Genomic DNA, 12055 nt, shown 5'->3' on the forward strand with positions numbered 1-12055 from the left:
CTGGCCTCAGAAGTCCTTATAATAGATAATCTTTAAGTTTCCTTCCAATTCTATCATTCTCTCCTTACTCAGAGAAATATTATAGGCATTTTGATTGACCTGCCAAAGAGATGAGCCACTGCAAAAGCTTGTGCCTCATCACTGAAGCAAAGGTTTTCGCTGAGTTCCACTAAGCCTTTAAGTAATCTCTGTGGAAAGAGCCTGCTCATGCAGGACTCTCAAAACCAGCCCGAACCTACTTCATCAAACACCCAGGTTTGCATATCTTTCCAGAGCCCCAGAAACACACGTGTGGGTTTAGGGTTTTTTGGTTTCATTTTGTTTTTTAGTGGTAAAAGCCTTTCTATGTTGAATAAACTAACAATATCTACTTTCCTCCTTCATAGCCATCTTGATTTTGAGTGTTTCTTCTAAGTCCTGTGGAACTTAACTTGTAGGGTCCTACGGACTGAATGTTTGTGTGACCGCGGAATTCATACATTGAATATCTAATCCCCAATGTGGTGATATTTGGAGATAGAGCCTTTGGCAGTAATTAGGTCATGAGGGTGAAGCCCTCATGATGGGATTAGTGCCTTTATAAGGAAAGAAAAGAGAGAGCTTGCTTCCTCTCTCTCTGCCATGTGAGGATATAACAAGAAGACAGCCATCTGCAAACCAGGAAGAGAGCTCTCACCAGAATGCTACCATGCTGGCACCATGATATTGGACTTCTCAGTCTCTAGAACTGTGAGAAATAAGTTTCTGTTATTTAAGCCACCCAGTCTATGCTATTTTTGTTATAGCATCCTGACCAAGACTTAGGGCTTCCCTTATATTGTAAGAATATCTCCCTTAGAGTTCAAACTCTAAACTGTGTCCCTGATCCCTGAGGGCTGAGTGGGGCCAGCTTATCCTGCAGAGCCTGGTGTGATGGAAATTGTCCCACTAAAGACTCAGAAAACATAGTGTTCTCCACAGTTACTTCTAGTAGTTCTTTTCTGGATGAAGCAAATCCAGGAAAACTTTCCATTTCCCAAAGAAATGGGAAATACCCGAAAATATGATCCAAAAAGACCTGAGTATGAAATTAGTGGTTAAGTCCTATCTGAAAGTAGCTAGAATTTGGCATCCTTATATCTGGCCACCTGCTTATACTACCTGTTGATGAACTTAATAAACAATACATCACACACAGTAAAGATCATCTACGTCTTTGGTCCTGACTATATCAGAGCTACTTCCCCCTGTCCGCCATTGTTTTTCTAATTGTTGTTCTACAGGAAATAGAGGAACGATTCCCTTGTGGAATGAGCCAGGCCACTTCTGTAGCACTAGCTGTATGGGAGAAGTGAAGGGAGAGCAACACAAAATATTTTTTTTAAGAGTTGGAGCCAAGATACTGAGATGCCAGTAAGGAAGGATGGGATAGAGGAATGCTTGCCCATTTCCAAATAGAAACTCCTTTGTTTAGCACATTAGCATATGTGGATGGGTTTTGGTAGTTCGTTTTTTTTCTTTACTTGTGTAAGAGCTTCTCCTTCTTCCGGAGAGTGGATTAAGGGATAGAGAAAACTGCACTGGTTTCCAACCTTGTCTGCACGTTAGAATCACCAGGGGAGCTTGAAAAACATTGATGACTGTGTCTCCTTCCTTGCCTTCAGCTATTGTGATTTAGTTGGTCTCAGATATGGCCTGGATCTTAGAATTTTTAAATCCCCAAGTCATTTCAGCATACAAACCACTTTGGGAATCACTTCCATAGTGTTGTCCAGCCAGGGGCCAAGACACATCAAAATCACGTGGGAGAGTTAAAAATATATACATTGCCTGAGTTTCCATCCTAGACCTCCTGAGTCAGAACCCCCAGTTGAAGGGCCAGAGCTCCTCAAGTGACTTCTCTGCAAACAGTAGTGACTATAGACAACAGCAGTCCTCATTAGCATGGCTACTACTTGAAGAGATAGACCTTCGTAGATGCCTGGAGCACCTTCTTTACTTCCCTCTAAGAATCCACGCCTCACACCCCCTTTTACAATTTGAACTGAACATAATTCCTTGCCTTTTTTTTTTTTTTTTTTCATTTAAAAGTCACAGTGACCTGTTACCTGCTGTCAGTTGTTCTGCCTGGCCTGGTTCTTAACATGCTTCCTGTGCCTGTGCTCTCGCTACAGCTAAACTGAAAGCTTCCTGAGAGCCAAGGCTTCCCTGTGCTTTAGTCTGGATCTCACATCACCCTTCCTCTGGTTTTCAATATAATGTCCTGTAGGTTACAAATCACAATACAGACATCATATGTATATGGAGAGAAATTTGTTCAAAGGGTGTAAATGTAACTGAAAAGTAAAAAAGAAAAAAAAAGATATTCATTTGTCCATAATTCTGAACGAAAATATTAAATTGATAAGTGGTTGGCAAATATTTAAGATTTTTGGATCTCTGAACTATATTATGTCTGTATTGTGCTTTGTACTTCACCAATCTATGTGATTGCTACCATAACCTTACTGGGAAGTAGAAAAGACCATTTCATAGATGTATAATGATGGGGCCCAGAGGGAAGGTGACCTGCCTAGATCTCACCTGACAGCTGGCAGACCCAGGTATAAAACACAATATTCCTGACTTTCAGTCCAGGTAGTTCCCTCCTATTTCCATGATCGCAACTGCCCTCCATTCACCACTGACTCTTCATCTGCATCTTCAGTCCTTCCCTCTCTCCTAAGATCCACATTTCTAATGACATTTGAAAGAATTCCACCTGCAAGTTCTAGTGATAAGTCAAACTCATTAGGCCTCAAAGGGAGACTTTATCAGTTGATCCCATCGCTTTTCTCCCAACTCCTATGTTTCTATATCCCATTTAACAACTTGGCCATTTTTCTCATTTCTCTTTTCCCTTTTTCATTCACTTTTCTTAACTTATCACTTGCAAGACCCCATTCATTCTATTATTGATCTGTTATTGATATGCAGATTTTTAAAATAAATCTTGGTTTAGTATCAGGTATTGAAATATGTTAAATTTCCCTCCTCTCTTAGCATATATACTCACACTTTCAACTTTAGAAAACACTGTCATTAATATATTGATTCCACTGCAAAGTATTTTAAAAAATAGCTAAAAATAATTGCTGAAAAATGATAACACTACCATCAACAATTATAAACACCCAAAAGGGGTCATTCCTTTTAATGACATTCCCTGTTCCCCTGAAAGAAAAATGACAAAAAAAAAAAAGTTATTGAATGCAAAATGAGAAAAAATGCGGCATTCTTGTTTTAACTTTGGATCAAAGACTGGGCAGTAAACTACACTGACCCATGCCAAATATTAATTCTACTGAGAAACTGTATTCTGCTGAACATCAATTCTCTTAAGAATTTTTACTGAATCAACAACTTATGCCTGTTATACATATTACCAACACTATTATTTAATTTTATCATAAGAATATTCAACTTCTTTTTTGTTGGCATCCAATACATAGACCAATATTTTTGAAATGAGTAGAATATTTTCTCTGCCAACTAGTTTATCAATAGTAAAGGGAAAGCCACATTTGGCTAGCTATTTTAACCTGAGGCCACAGCACTTTTCAGTCAAACTTTGGACACATCACAATTTCCATTTTTTCAGTTTGACATTTTTCCCCACCAAAACCACATTTAAAACAAAGAGAAAACTGATGTAGAGGAAGGAGGCTACACAATCATAGTTATGACATGCCACTCTTTGGGAATCCAAAAATAGTAAAACTAGCACCACTTGGACTTGTCCATTTGACCATGAATGAAAAATAACCCAAAAAAACAAGCATATTTTTGCTTACAGAATTCTATTAGTCCCATGAATATTGTTGCCAAGATGGGTGATTTTATACATTTTATTTCGGCACCATGTGGAAAGGTTTTTTTTGTTTGTTTATTTTTTTATCAGGTAGACCGAATTTTTCTTGCTGGCATAATTCTCCCATAGCTTAAACAACTCATTCTTATTGGATTATGTAATAAAATATAATATGCTTAAATGCTGCATTTTTAAAAACATTTTTAATGGAAATTTTCCAATATACACACAAGAATAGAAAATTTTAATGAACCCTCATTTACTCATCATCCTAGTTTCAAAGCATTATCATTATTTTCCAATTTTGTTTCATTTCTACTCCACGCTACTTCTTTTTCTGGAGTTCATTAAAGCAAATCTCAGACATCCTATCATTTTAACTATAAACACTCCAGTATGTATCTCTACCAGTAAAGACACATTTCTTCTAATCTATTGCATCATGGTCCCATATCACAAAAATGACAATAATTTCTTAATATCATCTAATACCCAGTCCATATTGAAATCTCCCTAATTGTCACAGAAATCTGTTCACAGTTGATTTGTTCGAATTGTGACTATAAAATGCTATTTAAAATGCTAGGTTTTATACAACCATACATTGCTTTCAATGTTATGTTTCTTAAGTCTTGTCATTTTTTATTAGTGCCCTTCCCCCCTTGGTTTTAATTTTATTGATTTCTTGGGAAAAAAAAAAGTTTCACGTTAAATATTTGATTGATTACTTTCTTGTGATCTCATTTAACTTGTTCCTCTAACTCAAGTGTTCTCAGTGGGGGTGATATATGCCCACAGGGGAGATGTCCAAGGGGCCACAGTGCAAAGGCAGATGTACAGTATATGGAGAGTATTAACATTTTACAGGTGGGACAATTAGGAAAAAAATGCCCCAAAGCTCTCCTTAGTGGGGATATAATGAAAAAAAAGTTAATAAATACTTCTCTAACTCTTAATTCCAATAAAGTCGTAGTGAGATTTAGAGACCTGGATAAATTCAAGTTTAATTTGAAGGGAAAGGAAAAAAAAATAAGTGATACTGTGTGCATTCTATCACATCCTATTATGAGTCGCATAATATCTAGATTTCCCTTTTTTTTAGTGATGACAAGATTGGGCAGTGGGTTCAGGGGGTTTTAATTATCAACTAGTCCCCAATTAATTTTTCACCTAATGAATTTAGCTTTCATTGGCCAGCAAGACCTACCACCATTATTTCATTAAGGATCAAAAATAACAATTTTCCACTCCTATCTTTGCTTCTGCATTTATTAGCTGGAATTCTTTTCATAACAAAGAACATTCCCACATTGACTATTAGGCTACCTTGGAATATGGTGCATAGAAGAAAGGTAGGTCAAATGCTTAACTCTTTTTCTTTATTTATAAAAATTAAGAGAATGTATTCATGTGCTACTAATGGGTACCAATGAGTTTTGTTTTAATGTTTTTATACATAACGAATTCATGTATTTTAATGTATTTGATATGTTTTTCTTTTCCTTCTTGACACTTGCTTTGTCTCAGGCCAGAGGGAAACTCTTCAAGAGGCTTTTGTGTGCTTTAGTCTTTGAATCCTTTTTCACTTTCTAGAATAAGCTTAGTTTGCGTATTGCCTGACCAAGACCTGGAATTAGTTGTTTTCCAAGGAGTCCTGGTTCCTTTCCCTAGCCGCTATGGGTGCTTTATATAGATTTTTCATTGTTCCTAGGACTTTTTCTTAAAGAGGTACAAACTATATTCTTTTTCAAAAGATAGAAACAAGCCAGGAGTTCATCACAGTTTTTAGCTAACCTCTTTGATTTTATAACTTTGTGTATTTTCTGTTACACAGAAAGCTTGATTCCTAATGATAGTAACATAATTTTTCATTAACCCTATCTACCTATTTATCTATCATCTATCATCTGTTTCAAAATAACAAGGTCACTGTTATAATTAACAATAAGTCTAGCAAACGTAGTTGAACATATCTTTTCTGGTCCTCTCAGATTCCCATTAGATTATTTCTTATGATGGATGTGCCCATAAAACACTATCTTAATATCACTTAAAGTGATTATCTTCTTTGTGTAGTTATGATAGCAACATGCTATATGGTTCAATTCATTTTTAGTTTGCTTTCAATTTTTAGGAATTCCTTTTTCCTTTGCTTTTGTTTTTTTACTCACATCAAACATTTACATAGTTTCAAACTCAAAGCTATGTGACAAGGTACATTCACAGATGTTGGCTTCGGTCTCTACCCCTTTTATCCTCTTTTTAACCTTGTCTTCCATTTTCTTACACAAAATATAGCATACTAAAAACTGTTCTATATCTTGCATTTCCCTTAACAATTTATCCTGTAGATCACTCCATGTCACTATGTAATGATCTTCCTTGTTTCTTATTTTTACTACTATATCACCATATAGTATCATTGTTTACTCAATCAATTTCTTGTGGACGGGCATGTGGAATGCTTCTAGCCTTTTGTTATTATAAATAATGTCAGAACAAATAGCCTCTGTATATAAGATTTCATATTTTTGCAATGAAACTTCAGGATAAATTCCTAGAAGTAAAATTTCTAGTTCACAGTGTAATACATAGGCAATTGCCAAATTCCCCATAGGTGTTATACTATTTCATCTTCCCACCAATAATGTGTGAGTGCCTGCTTCTCTAAGGCCTCATCGACAGAGTATATTATAAAACTTTTATTATTTTATTCAATCCGATAAGTGAGAAATGATAACTTAGTATAGTTTTAATTTACATACTTTTGTTATAGGATGAGCATCTTTTCATATGTTAAAGGATAATTTGCAATTACTTTTCTGTCAATTTTCTATTCAATATCTTTTGACCATTTTCAATTGAGCTTTTGGACTTTTTCTTCTGTTTATAGGAAGTGTTAAAACTTCTAACCTTAGGTTGGACACAAAGTAGCTCTGGGCAAGTTACCCTCTCTACCTCCAGTAAAAATGATGGTGTCCTTTGGGAATAAACAAACTATTTACCACGTTGAGAAATTGATTAACAATAAAATAAACAATTTCACTTTTATAATTACTTATTTGTAGTTGCAATGGTGTTATGTAATACTCAAATAACTTTATCTACTTTCGTAGTGAATGAAATTGTGCAAATGGAAATCTACATGAAGAATCAATCAGGGAAAAACTGATGATATAAAAATATATTATTTTTTAACCTTCCCCATGGAAGTGAGGGAAGACCATCACTACTCTCATTTCACATCAAACTCTCACATACAGAAGCTAATTTATGAATGTAAATCACTTGGGAAATACAGTGCAACAGTAAAGTAAAATAAGAATGCATTTTTGATTACATGATATAGGAAACACAGATGTAGGGACTTAAATTAAATAATTCTGTAACCATAATTACAGCTTCCCAAGCACAATGCTGTTTATTAGATAACTCTACCTTTTTATTATAATAAAGCCAGATTTTCTCTTTTCCCCTCAGGAGGACACAAATTACAAGACTCCTGACCTCCAACCAATTGAATCCATTAGCATAGCCGTGCCCCAAGAGCATACCAAAGAGGACTGAAGCTGAGGAAAAGCTCCGTTATGTCAGCTAAGGGGAAGGATCAATGGAAAAGTATAAACCAGACTTCTAGGATAGAACCATTTCAAGCTAAAATGTAAGTGGAAAAGATGAAAATTAACATCTTATGAACCCTAGATACAATGAATTCTAGATTATTTAGTATTTTATTTTCCCACTTGGTTGTGGACTGATCTAAACTAATTTGGTCATACAAATTGTTAGGTTCTTTTTAGTATATCTGGAAAGCCACAGAGAGATCAAAGTAGGTGAAGGGTTAAGGTTAGCTACTTCCCACTAGTTGCTACCAGTTTTATAACAATAGTAACATACACAGATCTTTACTAATAAGAAACAGTCATACAGTCAGTCCAACAAGTTTGACATCCCCATCATCTCTGAAGCTCTGAAAAACCCTTGCATAAAACTTTACCTAAGGCAAGTGCAATACACCTCTAGTAGTAGAATTCAGCTAACCCTCTGTCAGAGTCAGAGGACCAAGAGTCCTCTGACCCAGCAGCACATAAGAAAGCTTAAAGAGAAGCCCACATTGCACTCATAAAGGCATAACCAAGGACCCATGACTTTGACAGTTTGTCCACACAAGGATGGAGAAGTGTCTAAATTATTCCAGAGAATGCATTTATATTAAATAACATTAATTTTATCAATATCATTTATAATACCCATTATTCTAATTAATAAGCCACCAGTATCACCAGTGAAAACCCATTTCTCCTTTAGTCTCTACACAAATTAGCAAAGCCTCTGGTCTTGATGAAAGATAAAGATACTCAGAGTACTTTTATTACTATCTCTGGACAGTAGTCTTCTTTCTGATTAAATACTTGGTAATACCCGTGGTGTAAGATTTTCTGGTTAGATAATTGTTTGCCCTTCGAGAATGGCTTAAACATTATCTCAGACTGTTTATGCTGAACTTTTTACAAGTATATTACAGATGTTACCATGGTTTTATGAGGAAGATACAGTAATGCTTCTTTTCTTCATTTTCCTTTTTATTTTCTCTTTTTAAAGGAAATTTTTAAAATCATCAATTTCAATAGAAATATTTCAATCTTGAGAACAAATCATCAAATTTCATAGTAATACTCTTATCTTGAGAATAAGATGTGCAAGAATTTCAAGGTTTACTTACACAGAAATCTATTGCAATTTCTTGGCAATTGTAATTGCCTCTCATAAGTTTCTGGTGAGTACCAACTGACACAAAAAAAGGCAAGTCTTCAAATACTACTTAAAGTAAGTATTTTTCTAAGTGCACACACAAAAATTCAACCTGTCCTAACTGTCTCAAGCCAGACAACGATCATCTGATTTCTTGAACCCCAGGCATCAGACAGAGCATTATAGGCACAATAGCTCTGAGTAAGTGTGTTTATATGTGCTGAGATCAAGAGGGGATGGAGGCATGAAGAGGGCAAGAGAGGCCTTAGGAAATTCTGCTCTAGGCTTTGCCTGAGAAGATTTCATTCCTTCTATTAGTTTTTCTGCTCAACTGCCCTTCAAGTTGGGCTGAGGATTTTTAAAGTGCAGGACAGTTGTTAAGGGACAAATACTAAAGTGTTGTGTGGGAATAACCAGTTGAAGTTGACCAAGATTATAAAGTAATTGGCAAAGCTATTTGCTTCTATGCAGAGCATTTAAGTGTTAGAATATCATGGCACTACAAAAGAATTACCTAAAATGAGGTAATATGCTGTATTGTACTGTATGGGCTATAAGCAATTATGGAGGGATATACTTTCTTCACTTGTATTAATAAGGCTGAGCAGAATATAAAGAAACAAAAGCCTGGAATATATTACAACTCCTGAGGCAAATTGAAAGAAATTATGAAAGAATTCATTGTATTATTGAAACAAGGCAAAATGAAATGCATTGTGACAACATGATATAAATCACAGGATAATATCACATCTTAATAACCAATGCTGAACAGAAGAGAGACTTCTGTGTTGATTTACTGTGTAGAAAATGTGACATGACAGAAGACCCTTCACCAGCCAAATCTTTACATACTAGTACTGTCAGTTATGCTTTCCTTTCAAATATATAACTGAGAAGTCATCCAGAGCAGAATGGGCATGGGACGAACAAAGTGTGGTCAGTGATTCTTCTTACCTGCCCCATTCCACCAAGTTAATGCTCTGATCCTCTACTAGCCTGAAATAAAACCCCAAAGCCAGTTTTTTATTCAGCAATATAAACCTACAGCTAATTACTACGTGCCAAAACAAGGCTGCAGAAAGTATAATCTATTAGCAATAACTTGTGTCTAACAATATAATTGCATCTGGAATAATGAAATGTACATTTTAGTATCAAAATTAATAATGTCATATCAATGCCATTAATAATTAAGGATTCTTTTTATAACATCACATCATTAATAACAACTCATTATGAATAATTCTATTAATATGAACAATAATAATATCATACTGTCTTTCTATACAATTTTGCAAGGATAATGAAAATGCTGTACACATATTGGACTAGACCCTGCTGTGTCCGAGGAAAGCAGTTCTGGAAATATATTATACCTGTAGATCAATAAAGTATCTTTTTGTTTTCCTAGATAGTAATTTGTAAGTGCAAAAAATTCATCATTAAATACTCAGAATACATATGAAAATTCTGTTTAAAATTGTCCATTTCTGTGTTTACAAGGAATAGAGGATGGGATTAGGGGTAAGTTCTTAGTTTAATGCATGTAATATTACCTAACTTAAAAAAAATAATTCACCTACCTGTCTTCTCAGGGAACCAAATCCCAGTTATTCAACACAGGTATTTTTTTTATTTATCCAAGTATCCTCTATCTCCACAATGTATTATAACATATCAAGGTATCAAGGTATAAGCAAATTATAGCCTGCAGGCTAAATCTGGTCCATAGTCTGTCTTTTGTACATAAATTTTTTTTTTTTTTTGCGGTACGCGGGCCTCTCACTATTGTGGCCACTCCCGTTGCGGAGCACAGGCTCTGGACGCGCAGGCTCAGCGGCCATGGCTCACGGGCCTAGCCACTCCGTGGCATGTGGGATCTTCCCACACCGGGGCACGAACCCGTGTCCCCTGCATCGGCAGGTGGACTCTCAACCACTGCGCCACCAGGGAAGCCCTGTACATAAACTTTTAATGGAACATAATCAGTTGTTTAGATATTATCTGTGACTCCTTTTACCCAATAACAGCAGAGCTAAGTAGTAGCAACAGAGACCACCTGGTCCACAAAGCTGAAATACTTACTCTCTGGCCCTTTACAGAAAAAGTGTGTTGATCTCTTCTCTAGATGATAGGAAGGAACTAATTTTGACATTTCCAAAACATAGATAAGAAAAATAAAAAGGGAGAAGAAAATCAATAACATATCTTTAAAAACACTCATGTTCATATTTTAGATTTCCCCATGTTAGAATAGTAAACTATAGCTGCATTATTCATTGTTATTTGTTGTTAATGGAATGAATACAAATGTATAATCTAAGGTCAATGCTGGGAACAGAGATGAACTTCAATAAAAGCTGTTGAAGCAATGAAAGAGTACAAGTTTTATTTTAGGATTAGAAAGCATATATCTTGAAATAATGATTTATTCTTGTCATTATTTACTTACCAATATGTTTTTATTGCTTTCCATCCACATTAACACTTGTGAATAAAAGATAATACCAAGATATTTTCTACATCCAGGTTTTTTTAAAAAAATTTTTTAAATGAAATGAAAAATTTCAAACATAAACAGAAGTTGACAGAAAAGTTAAATAAGTCCCCATATGCCCTCTCCCAGCCTTCAGCAATTTTCAGCTCATGGCCTACCTCATTTCATCTACACTGCAATCTCTGTCTCTAATATTATTTTGAAACAAATTATATCATTTAATCTTTAAACATTTCAATAAATACCCCGAAAAACTAAAGACTTTAACTTAACTATAATGTCATCATTTTTATTCCTAAAATTAATAATAATTCCTTAATCTTATATCTAGATTGTGTTCAAATTTCCAATCATCTCATAAATTACCTCTGTCTTTTTTTTAAACAGTTTTTTAAATTTAAATCAGGATCAATTAATATCTACAAATTTTTGCATCCAGTTTGGGGATGTACAAGGAATGTCCTTATCTTGCTTTTTATTTAGATATTTTTTAGCATATATGGGGATATGGGGCAGTGGCGGATAATAATAGTATAGCTCATAAGCCCTCGAGAGGGTGAGGAGCAGGAAAAAGCAGGTATGGCATGATCAAGTGTACTGTACCTCACAGTCACTCCAAACATTCAGGCCTGCAGTAGGAAAATCCAGGTAAATGTACTGTTACTAAAGACCTTAAAGCCATCCCCCATTGGTGTCCTTAGCTGGTGCCAGGTAACAAAGAGGAGTTATCAAAACAGGTTCTGTGGTACCTGGGGTTTCACTTCCTGGACTCATTCCTTCCCCTCTTCTCAAATTCATGTGAGATGGAAACTAGGCCCTCAGCCCTTCCACAAAGCAGTCAGGAATGGGAACAGGCCAAAATAGCCATGTAACTGAGAAGTACAACTACCTCAAAAAGAAAGCAGCATATTAAAGGGGACAGTGTACAGCATTTGAAGCAGAATTGTTGAAAGAGATAGACCAAAAATATAAAA

This window comes from Mesoplodon mirus, assembly GCF_964341445.2.
Source record: "Mesoplodon mirus genome assembly, chromosome: 10".
Classification (NCBI taxonomy): Eukaryota; Metazoa; Chordata; class Mammalia; order Artiodactyla; family Ziphiidae; genus Mesoplodon; species Mesoplodon mirus.